Here is a 24458-nt window from a genome sequence, read left to right on the forward strand (position 1 = left end):
ATGCTTTTTCCAGCTAAGCTGAGGGTGGAGGTGGATGGTCGCACGCACTTCTTTGACCGGCCCGAGGCGGCTGGGGACTGGTTGGACACTCTGCCTGGAGATCGGGGCCGGGGGGGCGGGGGGGGCGCGGCTGGCGAGGAGGGCCCGCCGGATCAGAATTGAGGGGTGACTGAATAGGCCTTGCTCTGGACGATGTTCCTTCCTCATTTATTGATTGCATATGTTCCCCTCCTATGGAGGTCGTGCGGGGTCTGTTGGGGGCTTCCCTCCTCCTCCGGGGGACTAGTTAGTTTTTAGCTATGGGGCGACAGGCACACTGCACTTTGGGGGGGCTGTCTGGGCTCATGCAGGGGTGCAGGGAGGGGGGAGTTCTGTTGGGATGGGGGGGTGGGGGGGGTGTGTTGTTTGTTTGCACCGCAAGGCAAACCCGCTACTGTATTGTTGTTTTTAAGATGCTCTGTGGGGGACGACCGATTGTTTCGACGTATGATGGGGGGTAGGGATTTGACTGTGTTGTCATGGAATGTTAACGGCCTGGGGGACAGGATTAAGCGTGGTGTGGTCCTGCAGTACTTGAAACGTATTTCACCAGATGTTGTCTTCCTGCAGGAGACACACCTTATAGGTAACTCCTTTCAGGCAATGAATCGGCGGGGCTATCGTTTGGCGGCCCATTCTGGCTTCACTTCGGGCTCGCGGGGGGTGGGTATCATGATCAGGAACTCGCTCCCGTTGGAGATCGATGAGGTGCGCCATGATGAGAGGGGACGCTACACTGTCCTGGTGGGAAGAATGGAGGGTAGAGTGTTTATTTTGATATCAGTGTACGTCCCGCCTGGGTTACAAGCCACCACATTTGCGGACCTGGGTCGCCTCCTCCTGGACCTTCCGAGTGGCCTGCTGGTGGTTGGAGGGGACTTTAATGCGGTAGCTTCTGGGTCTATGGATCGCCATCCCCCCAGGGACCTCCCCCGGGCACAGGCGTGGCTGCCCGGCCTTTTAGACACGCTGGGCCTGGTGGATTGCTGGCGACTAAAGCATCCCGCACAGCGGCAATACACCTTCCACTCGGGTGCCCATGGTAGCCTCTCGCGGCTTGATTACATCCTGGTCCCGGCGGCCCATGCAGGGAGGGTGGGGGAGGTGCGCCACCTGGCGCGGGGTATCTCAGACCACTCCCCATTGCTGTTACATTTCGATGTCTTCCCGAGGGGGGATGGCAGGGTGGCCCCAATCAATGCATGGTATTTGCGCGACCCCACCATTCGTGCCGATTTGATCAAATCCTTACAGCGTTATTTCGACGAGAATGTGGGGTCGGTCCCTTCGGCCATCTCCCTGTGGGAGGCTTTTAAGGTAGTTCTTAGAGGGGAGGTCCTCTCCTTTATCTCCTATGCCCGGCAGCGCGAGCGGGAGGAGGTGACCCGGGCAGAGGCCGAGATTGCAGAACTGGAGGGTGACCTGGGGAGCGGGGTAACAGATGCCAAGCTGCATGTTCTACACCTAAAGCAGGCGGCCTATCGGGCCCTCGTCACGGAGGCGGCCAGGGGCCTCAGTCGAGAGCAGCAGGGGCGATTGTATGATGTGGGTGATAAGGCTGGCAAATTGATTGCGTGGTTGGATAAGAGGGAGAGAGCGAGTCGCGTGGTTCCTTTGATTGAGAGTGCGGATGGTGCGTGTGTCACCGAGCCTGAAGCCATTGTCTCCTGCTTTGCGGATTATTTCCGCGAAGTCTACTCCCCGGTTTCCCCCTGCTCGGAGGAAGATTCCCATGCCCTGCTTCGGGACATTGCACTGCCCTCCCTTACGGTGGAGGACAGGGATTCTCTGGACGCTCCTCCCACCTCGGACGAAATTGCCTCGGCTATTCGCTCGGTTGCATCCGGCAAGGCCATGGGCCCCAATGGTATCCCCATCGAACTATACAAGCTACGCCCGGATGTGTTGGCGCCCCACCTGCGCGCGATGTTCCTGGCGGCACACTCGCAGGGTTCCCTCCCGCCGGACCAGCGTCTGGCCACAATCGTGGTGATCCACAAGGAGGGGAAGCCCCGTGAACGGGTCGCATCCTATAGGCCGATCTCGCTCTTGAACGCGGAGCCCAAAATCCTCGCCAAGGTGTTGGCCAACCGGTTGGTTGGCGTGGTGGGCGATTTGGTCCACCAAGACCAATCTGGCTTTATACCACACCGCAACACGGCGCTCAATCTGCGGCGCTTGCACGGTGTGCTCGCGCGTGTCCCATTTGTGCGGGAGCCGGCCATCTTGGCGTCCTTGGACGCCACCATGGCGTTTGACACGCTTGAGTGGCCATACATCTGGGCGATGCTGGCGAAATTTGGATTTGGACCGGGCTTTATTAGCTGGGTCAAATTGTTGTACTCGGGCCCCTTGGCGCAGGTGGTGGTGAATGGGCGAGTCTCGGCCCCATTCGCGCTGGGGCGGGGCACGCGACAGGGTTGCCCCTTGTCGCCTCTCCTGTTTGCACTGGCCCTGGAGCCCCTGGCGGAGTGGCTGCGGTGGCACCCTTCCATCCGTGGTCTCCGCTGGACCCCCGAGCATGAGGACCGTGTGTCCCTCTATGCTGATGATATCCTCCTGTATCTCGCCTCCCCGCGTAAATCACTGATCGTCCTGGTTGATGTTTTGCGCTCCTTCGGTCGCAACTCAGGCCTTGTCATCAACTGGGCGAAATCCTGTGTATATGTGCTTTCCGGGGAGGCTCCGGTCCTACCACGGGACTGTCCGATCCAGATTGCCTCCCAGGGGTTTCGGTACCTGGGTATATATATCACTCTTGACCCGGAGGCCCGCTATGAGCGGAATTTGCTGCCTCCCCTCCAGCGCTTGAAGGAGGACGTGGTGCGCTGGCGGCGTCTGCCGCTTTCGCCGCTCGGCCGAGCGGCCTTGCTTAAAATGATGTCCTTGCCGCGCTTCCTCTACGCCCTCCAGAATACTATGGACTTGGTTCCGGCACGCTACTTCCGTGAGGTGGAGGGCCTCCAGCGGCGCCTGTTCTGGGACGGGAGGCCGCGCATTGCTCTGGCTAAATTGACGCTCCCGTGGTACGATGGGGGGGTCGCCCTCCCGGACATTAAACGGTATTACTGGGCCACCCAACTGGCTGCAATTAATCATGGCCTTTACGGGCCCGCCTTGAACCCGGCGTTTGAGATGGACAAGATGCTCCTGCCCGGTGGCGACTACAATCGAGCGCTTTACTCTGCCGCGCCCGACCCCCGTCTGACGGGACCGACGCGTGTCATGGTGCGTGTCTGGCACGCGGCTAATGCAGCTATGGGGTGGAAGGACCGTTTGAACCGGGCGTCACCGCTCTATGCGTCTGAGAGGTTGGGCTCCCTGTGGACATCGAAGGGCTTTGAGAAGTGGGACACGATCGGAATCAGCACTGTGGGAGATCTCTGGACGAGGGGGGGATTCAAGACTTTTGCGACGCTGCAGACGGAGTTTCAGCTGCAGGGCAGTGAGTACTTTCGGTACCTGCAAGTCCGCCATGCGCTGGGCTCCGTCTTCCCGGATGTCGCGTCCATTCCGGAGTCTTCCCCCCTGGAGGACAGAGTGCTGGATGGCCATGTCCCAGACAGCACGATCTCCCTCATATATAAAAAACTGATCAACGACAGATCGTGCCTGCTGACTAGTCTCCGCGAGGCCTGGGTTGTCGACGGGCTAGAGCTGGACGACGAGGATTGGATTTCCGCGGTGGCCTCTCCAAAAGAGGTGGCCATCCCGGCTCGCCTTCGTTTCGTCCAGCTTAAGATCCTTCACCGGGTTTACGTGACGGGGCCAAGGCTTCTACGTATGGGCTTTGCTGGTGACGGAATGTGTAAGCGTGGCTGTGGCGCGTTGGCAACTTTCATGCATATACTGTGGGAGTGCCCAAAGGTGGAGCGATTCTGGCGTGGTGTGCATGAGGTCTTGCGTGTGGTTACGCGTGTCGCGCTGTTGCCTGAAGCGAGGAGATGCTTGCTGAATGTGTGGGAACCAAATTACTATTCGGTCCCGCAGACGCGGTGGGCGACTCTGGGATACATGATAGCTAAGCGTGACATCGCTCAATTGTGGGGATCCCAGAGGCCCCCCGCGGTGTTGGCCTGGAAAGAACATATGGATTGGTGTATGTTTCGTGAAAAGGTGGTGTATGTGGCGAGGGGTAAGCCTGGGGCGTGGGTGAAAATCTGGGGCCCCTGGAACGTCTACCGCGGGGGTATTTGTGAGCCGCCACTGCTACCGGCTGCCTCGCCTGCTCCGTCTCCTTAGATGGGCCCCCTCCCTCGGCCTTGGGCACGCGGTCCCCCAGTCCCTGATCTATTCCCATTCCCCTCTCCAGAGTTCTGCTGCTGGTTGGGATCCCCCACTTATGGAGCACGTGCTGTCACTTTGGATCGCGGGTTGCCTTGCGGGTGTGGTTTTTTGTGTTGTTTTGTTTTGATAAAAGGGAACCGTACTGTGGGCATGGAGCTATGCGGCCTGCAACATTGATTTCTCCTGTTTTGCTAATCTGCACTGCCAAGAGACTCTTACTGTATGTATGCAAAATGCTTTTGTCACTCTAGCGGCCGGCCGAGTGGTTGTAGGCCCATACCTGTAACTTTTTCAAACTGCAATAAACGGTTTCAAAAAAAAAAAAAAAAAAAAAATAGAATGCCAATGACCAGTTTCTTTACAATAAGCACACTGATCAGGGGACAAATTTGCTCAAGGGAGGGGGGTGCTCCAGGTGTATACATTACACGTCCGCCTCTTCCACCTCTCCTAAATGGTGGACCATATACTTGAGCCAACATAACTTTTGTCATCAATTCTTTAACCTACTTATCCTCCCTGCCTTTTGCTTCCTGTTCCTTTCGCTCATAATATTGGGCCATGGTCAAAAGGGAAACTGGGGAAGACGTGGTCCAAGAACTCTTGCTGGCCTTTAAGCGACTAGCTATTTACGGTAACATATTAGCGACAAATTCATCAACAAACAAATGCCTACCCGTATCATCGGCCTATGACTGACCACTAAAATCAGGGAATGTTTCCTCAAACCTTGAAAAGAAGTCAGAAACTTGTGTTTGTACTCACATACAGCGAACGGAATGGCATAGCAGTGGGCCAGCCTCACAGTAGAGCAGAGTCAGGCGGGCTGGACAATCATAATGAAACTTCGTCCATACAAAGTAAGGGGGTAAATCATATTAAGAATAAAACATTCAATTCCGGTCACCAGATAATAAGATAAATTACACCTTGCAGAGTCCTTCTGTAACAAAATATAGGTCGAACAGTAGAGTCCTCTGGATATGGTCTTTACTAGGGGTGTGCCACCAACACTTATTACTTCTCTTTGATTTTTTTTGCAGAGCGGGGCCCCCTTCCCTGAGTTGTTACCAGTTAGAGGTGGGTCTACTTATCCACCGACTTGAATAAGTTCCAGTAGTACCGAGCTAAACATTGGATTACTGGATTGGTATCTTAACATTTATTGGTTTTTCAATAATTTTTTCACATTTTGCAGCAGCATTGTTTATTGAATATGGTCCTGATGAAAGCCTGGACACTTTAAGACCAAATAGGCTGAAACATGTCGACCAACCTTACCATCTTAGCAGTCTAATTCACACTGCTTTGCACTGCTTTTTAATCCTGCCAATTTGGACAACCCAATACAAAGTTTTTTGTCCCAAGTTAGGTAGTTTTAACATCACCTTCTTATCACATCTAGTGCTGCACCCTCACAACACCAAGCACTCACATATGGGATTTTAGCATCCTTATACATCATAGGATATATAAAGAAAACATCCCAGAGCTCCTACCTCACAGTGAGGGAGTTGTAGCCCTCAGCGGGACTAGGTTTTTCCACTGGGAGGAGAAGCCCATATGATGAAGCATGCCACCTATGGTGGGTGACGGCATTCGTCCTGAAAGGGATTGCTCCCCAGAGGGGCTTTATTGAGAGACACATTATCACCACACTTTATGATAGACCCGAGAAGTATTGTGTTTTGATTATTATATATGGGGAGTCACTTCTCGCAGTTCTCTAAATTTTTCCCTCTTCCTTGTGTTCTGAGCAGTAAATGATTGACAGTTAACAGATGTACTGGCAGCTACAAACTCTCAGCACGTACATTGCTTTTAGCTGCGTCAGGAAGTCAACTAAAATAGATAGCACAGGCAGAAAAAGACGAGCAACAGAGGACAGGAGAATTACAAAGGAATCTTAAATGGACACCACAGCCAAAATGGCTGCAGCTTATGCCAAGTAAAATATTACACGTTTTCCACAGCAGGAAATGCTACTATAGCCATATTGCTAGGTCACCCAGATTAGTTCTACTCACTGGCTTAAACTTTGCCAGGAATACCCATGCAAATGACTGATTTACTGAGCATTCCAATTAACCTCAGTACTCTCAACAGATTAATTTGGAATCATCTAACCCTCCTGACTCCAATAATTAAACGACTATCATGTCACTAGCGTTAGTCACCCAATTTCAATGTTCTTGCAAAAAGTAGAGAACAAATGAAGCTATTCTACAGCACGGAACATACAATTACAACTGCGGAAAAACAAGTATTTTTATGATCCTCCTGGCAAAAATTATGTTATCTCCACTTATGCGTCAACTGAGCCAAACTGTTATAAGTATACAGCTCACTATTTTCCCTTTGACTGAAATGATTACAGAATATTCTTTGTTTTAATTAGATAAACTACATCTCTTCACCCTAAACTGGTTTGACTCCTAATAACTCTGACTCACTGAATACAATACAGTCCCGGTCTCATAATACCACCAATTGAGCTCTCCGCCCCACGAAGCTATGAGGCAATGTTGGCTTAACTCCTTCAAAATCACTTATTTACCTGGCCTCTTGAAATACGCTGGAAAAAACTTGAAACTTAAGCTAGTTTGGGAACGCCCAGAAACATTCTTTGCCGAAAATACTACTGCAATCTGAAAACGAACATCATCTTTTTTTCACAAAACTCAACTATATGGTTGGAAATATTTTTTAAAAAATCTGAACATCACACAAAATCCCTTATGGCATGCTACTGACACTCATGCCCTCCCCATCACTCAATGACAATTTATCCACCTTCAAAAATAACGAAATCAAGATTCAAGGTTAAAAAACAAAAAATATTCAAACCTTTGTTCCATCCCTGGTACCCAGCGCCTACAATACCACATGACAACAGCATCATCATCCTCCCCCTCAACACACACAAGTTAATAACCCCAACCACGAGGCCCTGCCTACTGTTGCATCTCAACTTCATCTCAAGTCTCTATACCTACCATACACTGCTCATCACCATCTAATCTCTCTCCCACTATGAGTTTCCCTAACCTTGACTAGGAGACCGCTCACTCCCTAGTACTCTAAACACCATCCCATCTTCGAACCTTTCCTTATACCAGTTATACTCACTGTCACTACGAGTTCTTCTAACTACTCCCAAATGGCAGCTCTAGACCACCCTTGTCCTCGAGACCTGTAAACCATCTGTACCCTTCACCAGGAGATCTGCCCCAACATACATTAGTCCTCCCAACAATGCTGCATGCAAAGCACACATTCAGGAATTCTCCCCAACACAAATCTCTGCTTCCCATCCATTTTCTCCCACATCAACTTTCATGCAATTGTTCTCCCGTCTGCCACCGCACACCAAACCAAATGACATTGCATGTCCCACAAAAACCGGACCCGATCGCCTCAGCTGTATACTAATCAACACGCACTCCCTCCGCAAAGATGCCATGGAGATCTGGAATCTGCTTGACTCCGTCTCCCCCGACGTCGCCTTCCTCACAGAAACCTGGATGAACGCCATCCCAGACGGCTACAAAATCATCCACAAGGACCGTTCTATTAGACCAGGTGGAGGCATCGCCATCGTACACAAATACACCCTCCGCATCACATCCAGCTCAGATGACAACTCAACCATCATGGAGCACCCCCACTTCCACGTCTAAAGCAACCCTAACACCACCCTCCGCAGCACCCTCATCTACAGACCTCCTGGACACCGCCCCGTTCAGCGAATCCCTAGTCGACTTCATTGTACACCACGCTCTCACATCCAAGGACTACATCCTCCTCAGAGACCTCAATTTCCACCTGGACAACTTCGACATCCACAACACATCATACCTCCCGGAGAACCTCGCCACCATCGTACTCAAGCAAGTGGTCACCTCTCCAACCCACTCAGCAGGACACACAGTCGACCCCATCTTCTCCTCAAGCAGCAATAACTCCTTTAGCCACACCTTCGAACTACAGTGGACCGACTACTGCTGCGTCCATTTCTCTTTCACCAAACCCACCGTACATGAGCATGCCCACCACCACCCACGTAGAAGCTGGAACAAGGTCACCGACTAACTCACCACAACACTCACCGCAGCCCCACCACCGACATCCACGGATGTCAATGCCTCTGCACGCAACCACCACTCATTCATCTCCAACTCCGCCAACACACTGACCCCCCTCAGAAAACCCTCAGGCAAGCAACCCTCCAAGGAAGCCAGCTGGTTCTCCCCCTCCCTCCAAGAGTGCAGGCGCACCTGCAGACGGCTTGAAAAAAGATGGAGAAGTAGCAAGGCCTCTACAGACCACGCAGCCTTCCAAACCACAGTCACCAAACACCACCAGCTCATCAAATCAACTAAGAAAACTGCCTTACAAGAACGCATCAACGCCAACGCACACAGCAACAAACTACTCTTCACTGTGGTCAAAGAGTTCACCAAACCCGCCATGGAGTTGACAGATATCCTCCCTCCCAAGACCTCTGCAACAACCTCGCCACCTTCTTCCAACGCAAGATAAATGCGATCTGACAGGTTCACTAACCAAAACCCACCGACTTCAAGCAAAACCACTGCACTTGAGGCCATCATGGCGGACGCTGCTTAAGTAAGCTCCGTCCACCCACGCCGAAAATCCTACCTACATCCTTCTTAATCCTGCCCTGGAACGACTGTTCGTGATCCGTTGATCGCCGCATAACAGTGGGAGTGCAGTGCTGTTGCTGAATTGGGGGCTGGAGAAGTCATCGGCGTGAACGCCCCGAGGTTCTCGAGCGGCGCCATTGCTGGTCGCGGCTGTTGTGGCGCTGTGGAGCGGGGCGCAGTTCGGCGCCCGCGACCCGGACATCGCGGGACCTGGGCCTCGTGCCCCCCCCCCCGGTGGCTGCACTGAGGAGGAGCGCTGCGGCTGGTGAGACTTCGCCGCTGGTCCGTCGCCCCCGTCCCCCTCGCGGCAGCCATTGTTTTGGTGCGGTGTCCGGGGAGCTACGGAGTCTCAGCGGGGGGATTGCCCTGGTCCGGGCCAACGCTTGCGAAGCCTGAACGGAGACCGCTGAGAGAGTGGTGCCTGGTGCCCTTGCGAAGCTGCGCACCAAAGGATCCGTGTGGAGTGGTGTGTGGATCGTAGCCTCATCCTCTGTCAGGTGGCCGCCATCCTTTCCGCGCTGTCGGGTCGGTGCTGTGGGCCCACCGGCGCTGCCAGGCCTTCCTTCCAGGGATCGAGGTGCTCTTGAGGCCTCTGGTGCCCACGGACGGGGCGGACTATGTGGAAATTGACTGGACACCCGGGGTGAGTGTCGCAGGCTGGCATCCCCCCCATCCCGGTGCCAGAGACTGGGAGGTAGTGGCGGCGTCGTGCAGTGGCGCCTGGTGTCGATCCTCCATTTCTCTACGGCAATTGCTGCTGCTGTATCCCGATTTGGCTTGCTGGATCCCTGGGGGCCATACCTCGTGCTGCTGGGGGCAGGTCCACCTGGGCCTTCACTCTTGGCCAACGCCGTCTGGGTTCGCTGGCGCGCTGCCCTGGGAGGCGGCGGGGGACACGTCGGAGCGACAAGGTACCGTGAGCGGCCGTTGCCGCTGCCCCCTTTCCGGTGCCCCGCTGGGTGATCGTCCCTGGGCTCAGGGAATCTACAGGGAGATTAGGTGGTGCGGCCAGATCCATCCTGCACGCCTGGTGCTCCCGCTGTGTCTGTAACATCCAGGCCTCCGCCATCTGAGACGATCGCTTGCCCGGGGGGTGAGGACCATCGCCCCCCCTTATTCCCTAACTGTTAAGATGGTCTTTCGTCCTCATGGGCAAGGGTGGGCCGAGTGGGGCCGGCCCCAAACAGGGCACCATGGTCCTGTACGCCAAGGAGCCGGGTGGTGAAGCCGGCGGTGGTGTGAGCGGCGCGGCCCCTGACAATGCAGCCCTCTTGGCAGTGATCAACAGTACCCGGGACATGCTTGATGCCAAGATTGGTGCAGTGGGGTCGGAAGTTTCTTTTCTGCGGCAGGACCTCCGCAAAGCAGTGGACCAGATAACTGAGGCCGAAACAAGAGTGTCCACAGTGGAAGATTCGGTGACCTCCCTTCAAAAGAAGGTAAACAAGCTATCCGTAGTCACGCAGGAACTGGCTTCTAGGGTGGAGGATGCGGAGGGGCGCGCATGACGGAATAACCTGCGCTTCGTGGGCCTGGCCGAGAGTTGTGAAGGGGCGTCCATGACAAACTTTATTACCACGTGGCTCAAAGACATCCTGCCTAAAGATCTCTTATCCTCCGCCTTTATGGTTGAAAGGGCGCATAGGGCCCTGACACGGAGACCCCCCCCAGGCGAGGCCCCAAGGTCAGTTATCGCCAAGATCATGAATTACGCTGACCGAGATGCTATTTTGCGATTCGCCAGGACGCACAAGGACTGCTTTATACACGATTCCCGCTCCATTTTAATATTTCCAGACTACACACGCTTGGTCCAGCAACAGCGTCAATCCTTCATGGCCGCGAAGCGCAGACTTAGGGAACTAAATGTTCAATACATGTTACTATATCCAGCTCGGATGCGAGTGATATATAACTCCAAGTCATACTTTTTCGATACCCCCGAGGCGGTTTTCGCATGGTCGGATGAGCGCCCTCAGCTCCGTGCAGACTCTCCACCAGTTGTAGACTCAGACTCCTCCCGCAGCTCTTGCACTCAGAGGCCACGTCGCAACAAGTCCCAGAAGCGTCGGGGGCCCGGCTCAGATAGAGTGCCACTGAGCCCCGAGCGACAGCCGTGAAGTCCCCAGACTGCTCCGTATCTCCTGAGGCGATTTAAATGACACTGCATTTGGCAAATGTTATATTGTAATGTCGTTCCCAGGGCAGGCGTGGGGTTTGACCACGGGTGGTCGGGCCATGGACGCCATACAGTTCTTGATCTTATAGGTTCATGGGGTGGGGGGATCCCTTGGTGTGAATTCTGTGGGCTCCCCGTTGGGGGTCCGCTGCTGTTTATACCGCGACAGATGCTCCTTGTTTTTGGTAGTGTCGGGTGGGGGGTGGGGGGATATCCGTGCGGATGTGTTGTTGGTGTTTTTTGTTTCTTTTGGTTTGTTCTATATGCAGGCGATGGTGTCTTTTCAGCAGATCTGCTAGCTCTACTCAGCCGATATTGCAACCCCCATGACACCCGGTGCTGACAGCTCCCTCGGGGACCTTATGGTGGTATCATGGAATGTCCAGGGGGTATTGAACAAGGTGAAACGAGGAGCCATACTGCGACAGGAAAAAAGGTATGGGGCGGACGTCCTGCTTTTACAAGAAACTCATCTAATGGGTACGAAGGCCCCGTGCCTAGCTCGCTTTGGGTTTTGCCACGTTTACCATGCAGGGTTCACAAGAGGCTCTAGGGGGTGGCGATACTCGTACATCGTAGAGTCCCGTTTGAGTACCAAGCACATAGGGCGGACCCTGGAGGCAGATTTCTCTTCATCACAGGCACGATCTGTGGTGAACAGATAACGATTGGTAGCGTTTATGCCCCTCCCCCACTAGGAGAGCCACCTTTATCGAAAAGTTACTTGGGGAATGGGGCTCCCTTCCGACTGGGTTGACACAGTCGGGTGGAGACTGGAACGATACAATGGGGCCACAGGACGGCCAGCGGGTCGGTGACGCCCCTCAATTATCGGGTCCAACCAAACTATATACCCTGGCATCCACAATGAACTGGGCAGACATATGGCACGAGTTCCACCCTTCGGAGCGTGACTACACATATTTGTCGATGGTCCATGGGTCCCAGTCCCGCTTGGATTATTTTTTCGTCACCGGGTTTATCTTCATAGATTCTCTCAGGTACGGCATCAACCCCGGGGTCTGTCCGATCATTCTCCGGTCTCAATGCAATTCCACACGGCCTCCCGCAGGCCCCCATTCCGCTGGAGGATGTCCCCATGGTACTTCCGCATTCCGGCTTATCGTGATATGCTCCATACGGCGATTGCTACTTACCTAGCGGAGAACAGCCCTTCAGCTCCCTCGAATATTGTCCTCTGGGAGGTGCTCAAGCCCACTGTCCGTGGATACGAAATTAGCTATCGTGCGCAAGAGAAACGTACACGTCGTGCGCAGCTCGACGCCCTTGAAATGCGTCAGGCGGACTTGTCTTCCCAACTCAGTGCCAATCCTTGCCCCATTATTCGACGCAATTTAGTCCTCGCCCAGCAGGAATTGTGCCAGTATTTGCTTAGCGAAGCCAAAGAGATATGGGAGGCTTCGCAACATCGGATATATCAGTGGGGGGACAAGTCCAGTACAATGCTGCATAGATTGTGCCGGGCGAACAGTGCCCCGGCCGTCACGCCGGTTATCCGAGGTCTGGACGGGTCCCTGCATGCATCGCCTGTGGATGTAGCAGAAGAATTTGCAAAGTACTTTACGTCACTCGGAAGGAGCAGATTTCGGCGGAACTCATATCGGAGTTCCTTGTGGATATCCCTCCTCGTAAGCTCTCGGACACCGTCCGGGAGCGCCTGGAGCTTCCCATTACATTAGAGGAATTAACCGGCGCCCTTGGTGCGAGCCAGCCAGGCCGAGCCCCGGGTCCCAATGGGTTCCCCATGGAATTACTTAGATCCCATATGCCTCTCTTGGGACCACATCTGCTGGTGACCATTGCTGACACGTCGGACAAGGCAAGGCTTCCTAGAGACTGGCGGCACGCGGAAATCGTGCTTTTTCTCAAACCAGGCCGTCCCCCCGAAGATCCTTCGTCATATCGGCCCATTTCGCTGATCAATTTCGAACCTAAACTGCTAGGGAAAGTTTTGGCGGACCGTCTGTTGGGGTGTATTAACGATTTGATTCACCCCGACCAGTCGGGCTTCATGCCGCGGAGGGCTACTAGGCATAACATCAGAAGAGTTCATAATGCTATCGCGGCCGCACCCACGTTAGGCCGTCCAGCTGCCCTATTGCTAGCCGATATTGATAAAGCATTCGACTCGCTGAGCTGGGTTTACCTTTTCCAGCTGCTCAAAGCAATCAACTTTGGACCTTGGTTCCTGTCATATGTACATCTACTATACACCGACCTGACGGCATCAGTTCGAATCGCAGGACACCACTCTCGCCCATTCCCGATACAGAGGGGTACACGTCAGGGATGCCCACTGTCTCCTCTGCTGTTCGCTCTGGCGATCGAGCCCCTGGCGGCCTGGGTCAGGGGATTCGAGTGACCCCGTTCACGGTCGGATCGGATTGTGTTGTATGCCGACGACGTTCTTTTCTTCATGACGGACCCATGGTTTTCGGGCCCTCGTATATTGGAGATCCTCAGGGTGTTTGGTGGCACCACCGGCCTCCACGCCAATCCAGCTAAATCTATCCTGTTCCCAGTATATGGACATCAAGGCCGTGAATCGTGGGCAGTACAATTATCCCGGGCCTCAGAGGGTTTTAAATACTTAGGGATTTTTATCTCCCCGTGCCCCAAGATCTCATGGGCTCATAACATCACCCCACTGTTGGCCAGCCTTAAAAATGAAACAATGGTATGGTCCGCTCTTCCATTATCCCTATATGGGCGCTCAGCCATTTTTAAAATGGTTTCTCTGCCTCGGATCCTATACCGCCTCCAAAATGTTCCTTATCCTATTCCTCGCACGTGGTTTGCCCAGTTGAACGCCATACAAAACAATTTCCTATGGGGAGGGGGAGCTGTTCACGTGGCGCTCCGCACTTGCATTCAGTCTACGTATAGCGGGGGGATTGCGGCTGCAGACATTTAATCATACTACGTCGCATCACACATCCTTGTAATCAACGAACTTTGGTATAATTCTCCCACTGATCCAGCCTATGCTATCGAACAGGCCGCAATGGAGCGGGTCCCCTGCTCCATTTACTCTACAGCTACACAAGGCTAGATCATTTACCGCCTGCTAGCAGATAAGCCGTCCAGCTATGGAGGGCCAAGACCAGACAAATGGGTTGGAAGGGGCGTCTTACTGGACAGACTCCCTTGTGGCAGGGTACGTACCTGAGCTGACACGTTGAGAGGGTTCCGGGGTTGGGACCTGGTGGGAATCTCTACCCTGGGCGATGTTATGAAGGGCTCGACCTTGAAATCTTTCCAGCAACTACAGACCGACTTTCGCCTCCACAAGTCGCAATGTTATAAATTTTTACAGCTCCGACACGCACTCTCACCCCAGATCCGCAATCTGGAGGCCCTCCCTGACTTTTCACCCCTTGAGGATCGCCTGTTGATGGGGGACCTCGGAATGCACAAAATCAGGCAAATATACCGAACGTTGACGACGCACACCCCCACCACCCTAGCCAATACCCGGCTAGCCTGGACTGCAGACATTCCCGAATTGACGGATGACGATTGGGCAGAGGCGATCGCCAGTCCGCGGGGCGCGGCCGTTTCCGCCCGGTTCAGACTCATCCAATTCAAATACTTACACAGTGTCTACTACACGAGGGTGCGACTGTGGCGAATGGGGGTCATTCAGTCCCCTGAGGGCCTGCGGTGTGGTAGAGAGGAAGGTTCCTTCTTCCATACAGTTTGGGCTTGCATAGCCCTACAGCCCTTCTGGAACAGAGTCAGGACGTGTCTTAATGAGGTGCTGGGGTGGATGCTTCCACTGGACCCACGGCTGTTCTTGTTACATTCCACTGACGACATAGGGGGGAATAGATATAAACAGCACCTGCTGTTCCTCGCCCTTACCATAGCAAAGCACGACATAGCTCAGGGATGGAAGGCATCCTCTCCCCCGATTATAAGCAAATGGAAGTCCGAATTGGATAAGTGTATGGGTGCGGAGATGGCTGTATTTGAGGCTAGGGGATGCCCAAGGAAACATCGCAAAGTATGGGTGCGATGGGCAGATTACCGCGGAATTGATTTGCCCCCTGTCCCTGAGGATGACCCCTGAGTTGCCCTCCCAGCTCTTCGGCATGCGTCCCTTAGGGTGGTAACGATGGCCGGTTTTATTATTTTACTGGGTTGTCTGCTGTGAATCTGCTGAATCATGTATTCTCATTTAGACACTGGTCCATTGTCTGCACAATGTTTAGATTATTGTTTTCCTTGCACGTTCTGCAAGGTTTGTTTCTTCACATAGAAATGGTTATCGATGCACACATTGTTGAACTGCTTCACTGTACCATTGAAGGGCCGTTGCCCTGTGTATCAAAATATGACTAAATAAAAATTTGTTTAAAAAAAAAAAAAAAAACACTGCACTTAACGAACCCAGAACCCAGCAGACCCTACTAAACTGGACCTCCCTCACCACCAACGATACCCTCAAGTTCATGAAGAGCATCCACTCCGGAGACCCATCGGATCCCTGCCCTCACTATATATTCAACAGAGCCAGCACCTGCATCACACCCGAACTCTGCCGCACAATCAACTGCTCCATCAAATCTGCCACCTTCCCTTAAGACTGGAAACATGCCGTGATCAATCCCTACTGAAGAAACCATCTGCTGACCTGACAGACCTCAAGAACTGCAGACCCATCTCCCTGCCCAACCAAAGTCACCGAGAAGGCAATCTACTCTCCGAGTTCATCGAATCAAACAACATCCTGGACCTCTCCCAATCTGGATTCAGAATGTACCACAGCACCGAGACTGCTCTCCGAACCGCCACAGACACCATCCTCGACAGAGGCAAAACCATGGCCCTCATCCTCCTGGACCTCGTGGTTACTTTCGACACTGTCTCCCACGACACCCTCTTTGCTAGACTTCAAGATGCCAGCATCCGCAACAAAGACCTTATCTGGATTCAGAATTCCACCTTTTCTCTCAGAACCCACAGAAATCAGCTGCGGAGTGCCACATGGCTTCTTCCTGAGCCCCAACCATTTCAACATCTACATGGCCCAGCTTGCAACCATCGTCAGAACCCACGGACTCAACATTGTCTCCTACACCAACGACACTCAGCTGATACTCTCCGTCTCCAACGAACTCACACCCGCCAAGAACAACTTCCACAGCGGAATGGAGGTAGTAGCCACCAAGATGAAGGACAGCTGCCTCAAGCTCAACACAGAAAAGACTGAAGTCCACATCCTGGGCCCCAACCCCTCTGCCTGGGACGATTACTAGCACCTCGCAGCACTCAGAACCCCCACAATCACGGACCACGCACAAAACCTCATCATCCTGGACTCCTCGCTCTCAATGAACCATCAGATCAATGCTGTCTCGTACTCCTGCTAACCACACGCTCCACCTGCTCTGAATGACCTTCAAGTAGATCCCCACAGCGACAAGGAAAACAGTCATCCACACACTCGCCAGCAGCAGACTCGACAACGGTAACGCATTCTACACTGGCACTGCAAAAAAAACTCCAAAAGAAGCTGCAAAACATCCAAAACACCTCTGCCAAACTCATCCTGAACATCCCTTGCTGCAGCCACATTACCGACCACCTAAGACACCTCCACTGGCTCCTGGTCAACAAAAGGATCACCTACAAGCTCCTCCCATACGTCTACAAAGCCCTCCACAACACCAGACCCACATACCTCAACCACTGCCTCTCTTTCCACACCCCCACCAGACATCTCCACTCCGTCCATCATCCCATGGATCCGCAGGACCACCGCTGGAGGAAGTTCTTCTCCTACCTCGCTTCAAGGACCTGGAACTCCCTTCCTCTGGATCTCAGGCATTCACCATCTGGGCCTCAAATTAGGAAGGACGTCAAGACCTGGCTCTTCGACTGAACAGCAGACCCCGACCACCCACAGCGCCTTTAGACCCTTACGGGTGAGTAATCCCGCTCTACAAACCGGATTGATTGATTGAATCTCAATACTGTAACTGAATCACACAATAACAGAACAAAGACTAATGAGAATGAAGAATCAAACTCGGAGAAGAGTTCTGAAAACCTAATCAACGACTATGAATCAAACACAAACTTAAACCTTCCCCTCCATTACTGCAAACACTAAGAACATTAACAACCACCCTGAAAGAAAAACTGATCCACATTAAGAACCGAAGCAGAGTCTAGTTTTTCCCATATAATGGCCTAGGCCCATTCTCTCCACATATGAAGCATAAGCGTCTCAATTGTCACTGCCAGCCCATAGACAGGGTTGTGCTAAAATTGTCCACACTGCATTGAGCGTCTAGGAGGCAGTAGGTCCTTTGCCCTCCTCTATACTCAGATGTACATCTTTCTGAACATCAAGATGTAGCAATAACAGGATGTGTTTGTCATTTAGAAGAACAAAATTGGCCAAGAGTAGGAGTGGGGGCCAACTGGGACTTTCCACAGCTTTAGAAATTACAAGTGACATCTAACATTTTGCATTCTTCTGCTTTCTTATAAAACGTTTCCGAGAAGTGATGAAAATCATGTTCGATAAATGTTCAATTTCATTATGATTTACGGTCAAACATCAAGTGACCTTTTGGTAAACTTTTGTAATGTAGTGTCACTTCTGTTATCCTCATATTTCTGAGAAGTGACCAAAGTGCGTTATGTTCTGCGGTCAAAGCACCTGATCTGTGGTCAATAGTTTCTCATTTAAAGAGTATAAATGATCTGCTCTTCAGTCCATTCGACGGACTACCTGGCACATTTGTTCCCATCAGTCATGAAGCGTGTGTGGTCTCCCTCAGCCATCTTCTCTAACATCTTTGGCTTTGGCTGAGGCTATAATGCTTATTATATCTTGAAACTGTCTCTTTCTCTCTCCTCTGCATTTGCCGTGATTTTTAAACTTATAACATTGCATGATTTACTTCTTCATCTAGCAAGGTGTCTCTGAAACTCGTTATCTTCTAGATTACACAATGCTATTTTTAATTTCGAATATACCTTTGACATTTAGGGCCAGATGTAGGTGGCCAATTACCGACCGGTATTTGCAATGTAGGTGAGTTGAAACCTACTTGCAAAATAAGGAATCGCTATTTTGCGATTCCTTATTTTGCTCTTGCATTCAAGGAATCTGAAATACTGATTCCTTAAATGCAATGTACGTAGCACTAAAGTTAGTGCACTTCAGCCTTAAGGAATCGCTAATTACCACCAACTTCAAGTTGGTGGTAAGTAGCGATTTCCTTTGAAAAAGCACTTTTTTGCTTTTTTAAATGTGCCATGTGGCACACATCCATGCCCTTAGGGCATGTATGTGCGCCACATGTGCACAAATGCACATTTCAGGGGTGCAACAGGGTGTTCTTTGGACACCCTGGCACCCTTGAAATAGCTCCCGCTATTAGCGATTCGGTAATACCGAATCGCTAATAGTGAATATCTTCCCATTCATTCCTATGGGCCTCCTAGCCCATAGGAATGAATGGGTAGGTATTCCTTAATAACGAATCTCAATTACCGATTCGATATTAAGGAATGTTAAGGAATCGCTAATATTTTAGCGATTCCTACCTACATTCCATTTAGCGAGTCCTTAATAGTGATTCGGTAAAAATCGCTATTAAGGACTCGCTAAATTGAAGTTACCTACATCTGGCCCTTAATGCTTAAAATTGTTCTTTAATAAAGTGCCACTCTGACTCAGTTCTGACTCAGTTCTTGCTCTCACACGTGTGTTTCCTTATTTTAGATAGAGCACCCCTGCTCAAATTAAGCTAGTCCAGAAAACCACCCTTTAACAGAAGCAGATCAGTGCCTTTTACATAATTGCAGATCAGCAGCAAAACATTGCATCAAGATTGCAGACCTAATTACCTCCAACAAGATAAACGTTCTCTTCCTGACCTCACAACCAATTCAGCACATAACTAGTGCCATCAGAATACTCTATCATCTGCCTAGAAAGGGATGATGAAGCAGAGTATACTGTAGTAGTCAGCCACAAGAACAACATCAGTTGTGGTAACCTACAAATCAATTATCATTTATCCAGCATGAAGTACCTTTCAGTTGCTACAAACACCTGTGGCATCAGCCCACTAAAACAGCACTTCATACATCACCAGAGGACAATAAATCTTCATGGAGCAATTGATCAAGCTTACCACTTAATCCTTCATTAAATCAAGCAACATCTTACTCTGAGAATTTATTCTCCACTAGGGTGTAGAGCAGGAACCCCACCCTCCCTCCTATCACTATTTCTACAACCACCTCCAGCAATTCTACACAACCACCACTCATAAAAGAAGTTGCAGCACTTGATTTCCCTTTTGCCAAATAAGGAAGAAGCAAACAAGTCATTTACCTTCGGCAATGCTCTGCTCTGTTTGGCAGAGAGTTTACTTAGCCGCAGATTCCACACCTTTTGAATATTCCCCAGGAGTTAGACTGGATCCCAGTACCTCTGTGCGCAGGTAAGTGGTGCTGTGCAGCGCAGCACCACACTGGCATCATTCCGTCCTGGAAATGACTTGCAGAGCCTAAATGGGTGCTATTACCACATGCTGATGTCAGTTGCTCTCGAAAGAGTTCGTTCCCCGAAGCCCCAAAAGCAAATTGGTGTGACCAGTGTGCTGATTTCTAGACATGTGATCTTATTACTGGATAGAGTCCAATCACAGAACGGGGAGGATGGGAGGGTCGATGAGAAATCTGCGTCTAGAGAGAGTCTCAACCAGAAGGCAAGTAAGGTAAGTACCTTGTTCTTCTAATAGAGACTTCTAGCTGCAGGATCGTCACCTTTTAAAAAAATACCAAAGCAGTACCTTTTATGAAGTGAGTCTATGAATGAACTCAAATCAGAAATTACTGCAGGACCCAGTGAGCAAAATACCCCACTTGGCAAACCTGACTGTCCACACAATAATAGTGTTTCATGAAAGTATGGAGGGATGCCCAAGTAGCCGCCTGGCAAATGTCCAGGACAAGGATTCCAATGCCATATCAGTGGTCGCAGCTTTTGTCCTGACAGAATGAGCATGCAGTCCTTCTGGAGGCTGCTTTTTGGCCAATGCGTAGCAGATCTTAATGCAGAGCTAAATCCAGTGGACGATGGTTGCCTTGCCTTACCTTACTTCGCTGCAGAGAACCCCACAAATAGCTGATTGTCCACCCGGTGTACTTTAGTACGATCTATGTAAAAGCTCAGCACTCTCTTGGGATTCAGGTGATGGTGTCTATTCTCCTCCTTAGAAGGTTGTGTATGTGGGGATTGACAGGGAAGTTCTAGCTCACTCTAACGCTGCACCGATGTAATGGCGGCGAGGAACACTGTCTTGACAGTGAGAAGCTGCTATGGGCAGCTGTGAAGCGACTCGAAGGGAGTGCACATCATGAAAGTAAGGACCAAGTTAAGTTTCGACTGTGGCATGACAAAGAGAAAGAGAGTAAACAATGTTGTAAAGCTTTTAAAAATTGCATTACAGAGACTTAAAAGAATCAGGGCTGATCCTGTAAGGGCAAAAATGCCGCAAGAGCCGAAGGTACCCTTTAAGTGTGCCAAGAGCATAGCCTTGCCTGGCCAGGGACAAAACAAACAACAAAGTGTCAGATAACTTGGCTTCTAGGGGTCAATCTGGCGTGTGCCGCACCAAATCAAAAAATTGTCTCAACAACAGGTGTATACAGTTTTTGTCGAGGTACGCCTGGCTCCCAAGATGACATCAACAACCTCCGGAGAATGGTCAAAGGTGTTCACTTGTCGCCACTCAATCTCCAAGCATGAAGGTCGAGATTGCAAAGGCCTGGGTGCAGAACCCTGCCCTGCTTCTGTGATAGCAGGTCCTCCCAGAGGGGCAGCTTAACAAGAGGACAGATCGTCCAGCCCAGAGTTCTGGGTTTTCATACTCTCCATACCCAATCTGAAGCCACTAGGATGCCTTGGCCCCAGTTGGTCCTGACCTTCTTGAAAACCTGAGGCAGGAGTGGTATTGGAAGAAAGGCATACAGGAGTCCCCAAGTTTCACTTGAGGCAGAAAGTGAGAGTTTCCTTGGAAAATCCAACATGCAGAAATACTGACATTGTGCGTTCTCTGTGGTGAGAAGAGAGTAAGCCAAAGTTTTCCTCCCTTAAAGCAGAGACCATGCGCCACTTCAAGGTGTATGTGATACTCTTGATCCGTTAGGTGTCGACAGCTGAGTATATCAGCCCTGCCTTTCAAGGAGCCGGGTGGTCCAGCATTTCCAAAGGTGCAGGGCCTTATTAGCACAGGCATCGTGACTCCAAACCACCTAGTTTGGTTGCAGTACTGCAGAGCGGTGGTGTTGTCTGGGAGCACCTGCATCAGCCTCCCCTTAATTAATTGAATGAAGGCTTTCAACGCCAAGCAGATAGTTCTCAGTTGCAGAAGGTTGACATCGAGCAGTGGCCTCTGATCTCAACTTCTCCCAAATGGCCACCCCAACCCAAAAGCGATGCATAGTCACCACTATCACAATTAGGTGGGAAAAGGAGAAGGGTCTGCAGCTGACCAGAAACCGCCACTGCAGATCTTTTGCAGTCTCCTCTGAAATCTGAATGTGGTCAGAGAGGTCCCCTTGATGTTAGGTCCACTGAGACTTCAGATCCCACTGGAGAGCTCACATATGCCACCTGGCATGCTGGACCACTTGAATCCCAGTAGCCTCAGAGTCAACCTCACTGAATTCCAAGTCCGAGGCTGAAAGACCTGGAATATAACCTAAATGTCCTGGACTCTCTTTTCTGGGGGCAAGGCACAAAACCGAGCCGTGTCCACAATGGTTCATATGGAGAGGAGATTCTGAGAAGGTGTCGGGTGTAACTTTGGCACGTTGATAGTGAACACCAAAGATAACAGGAGGTTTGCATAGTCTGGAGGTGGCAGACTACTGCCTGGGGTGCGCCTGCCTTCAATAGCCAGTTGTCGAGGTAGGGAAAGACTGGCACCCACGACCTTAGCAGGTGTGCTGCCACCACCGCCATCACTTTTGTGAATGCCCGAGGGGTGCTGGTGAGACCAAATGGAAGCACCACAAACTGAAAATGCTCTTGTCCCTAAGTTAGTGGCAGGTACCACCAGTGGGCCTAATGGACGGGTATATGGAAATAGGCGCCCTGCAGGTCCACTGTCACCATCCAGGCTCCAGGTTTGAGGGCAGACAAGACCTGCGCCAAAGTGAGTATTTTAAATTTCTCATTTCCCAGGAAGACATTGAGAGGGCACAGGTCTAAAATAAAATGAAGGCCTCCATCCTTCTTGGGCACCAGAAAGTAGCGGGAATAACAACCATGTCCTACTTCTGGTGCTGGTACCTTCTGCATAGCCCCACTAGCTAAAAGAACCAGTACTTCCTGCCGCAAAATGGATAGATGGTCTTCAGTCAGTCACTGGGGGGACAGTGCAAGAAGTGGCACTGAGAAAATACAACTAGAGCATATCATTGAACAATCTGCAGGACTCACTTGTCTGATGTTATGGCCTGCCAACCGGGCAACAATTGTCACATGCTGTCCCCACCTGATAGCTGTGCTGAACTAAGGGCACACCAAGGGGGTTTGGCATGTGGGGCTGCAGCGAGGGTGGTAGAGGACTGGGCATTCTGTTGACCTTGACTGCGGAGGCAGTGGGCACCACTGCTTTGACCACAAATCTTATGGGCACCGTATGTAGGTTAGATTGGCTAGTAATATGGGGCACCTCTGCCGAAGCTGCGAAAGAAGCAGCAGCTCTTAAGTTGTAGATAAGCCCAGGGAGTGTGCCATGGCTCTGCTCTCCTTAACTGTTCGCAAGTGGAGTTTGCCTTGTCCCCAAACAGGCAAGTCCTGTCGAATGGTATGTCCATGAAGGAAGACTGGACATCATCTGAAAAATCAGTGGATATAGTCAAGCATGGCGGCGAATAGCAACACTGGTGACAATGGCCCTCCCAATGGAATCAGTGGTGTCCATCGCACAAAAAATTGTGAACTTGGTTGCTTTGCGAAAGTCCTGTATGGCCTGGGCGAGGACCGGTCTGAGATTATAGGGGATACTTGGAAGGACCTGAGCTAAAAGGGCATGAGAAAAGCGCCTCGGCAGACAGCTGGCACTCACGGACCTGAGCACCAACCTTGTGGAAGAGAAAACCTTCTTCTTGACCGTCTGGACCTGTTTAGACTTTCTATCCGGGCGAATCATCTGGAATGTGTTGGGATTCACTTTGCTTGCTGATACCTGCACCATCAAGCTTCAGGTGAGTGATGCGGAGATAAAAATGCAGGGTCGCCTGGGGCAGGGCGGTGGAGCTGTGCAATTTGGCAGTTGATCAGGGGGCAAGAGCAATGCTAGGCCTATGCCCCCAGCAAAGTAATCTTAATGGCCTCATTAAATATCTGCCCTGGCAGAAGAACCTCTATAAGTACATTGGTCTTGACCTCCATGGTGGGGAGCTAGAGGTCCAGGACTTTAGCAGCCCTGCGTGTACCCATGGTGTAGAAAGAGCTCTCCTCAGTGAAAGGGCAAGGGGTGAAAGAAGACAGGACTAAGGGGCAGTATCAAAGCCAGTAGTCTCATGCAGGTAGTCATATCAATTCGCTTCATGATAAGGGTGGCCAATCACATCACTCGCATCGTTATCGTTATCCAAATCCATCCTGAACAGGGTCTGAATGGAATACTGTTATTGTTGAGAAGGCACAGCAAGTCGAGCCTCAGCTGTAGTCGGTCGCAACTTTGATCTGCAGCTTAACGTCCGAGAGCACAATTGGGGCTTTGTCTTCCAGCGTTGATGGAGTTAACATCAACATCGATGCGCCAGAAACCGGCGAGGATAGTAGTGCCAGAAGCAAAGTCGAAAGTAGAGCTGGGAGCAGCCCGTTATGGACTCGGAGGGTCCAGCCAGCGGCGAGAGCGAACCCACCTGTCGTAATGCAGGTGGAGACCCTCTCTGCCATGGGGCCCGTAAATGCTGGTAGGGATCATAAGAGCCAGAGCAAGGCCGCACAGAATGCTTCAATAGGTGTAGGAGAGGCGGACGGCCCCGGGGAACTTGGGTTGTGCGGAAACAAGTTGCAAGATCGGGTCCGGAGTTCAACAACTTCAAGAAGGACATATAGTGCTGGCCCTGTGCCTTCTCAGGTGTGTGAATGGAAGGAAGGGGCTGAGCCCTGCTTAGATTTCTTGTGTTTTTTCTTCAACTTACTCGAAGATTTGGATCGGGAGGAAGACTAACCACTGGAAAAACTCCAGGGACTCTGGATCTAGAATCAG

The 24458-nt window shown here is 51.3% G+C and overlaps 1 protein-coding gene across 6 annotated transcripts in view; it reads right to left on the minus strand.

The window, feature by feature from the left end:
• BICRAL (BICRA like chromatin remodeling complex associated protein) overlaps window positions 1-24458 on the minus strand; it is an 834654-nt gene that overhangs the window by 459514 nt on the left and 350682 nt on the right. The window lies entirely within an intron of this gene.

Source organism: Triturus cristatus, chromosome 6, assembly GCF_964204655.1.
Source record: "Triturus cristatus chromosome 6, aTriCri1.1, whole genome shotgun sequence".
NCBI lineage: Eukaryota > Metazoa > Chordata > Amphibia > Caudata > Salamandridae > Triturus > Triturus cristatus.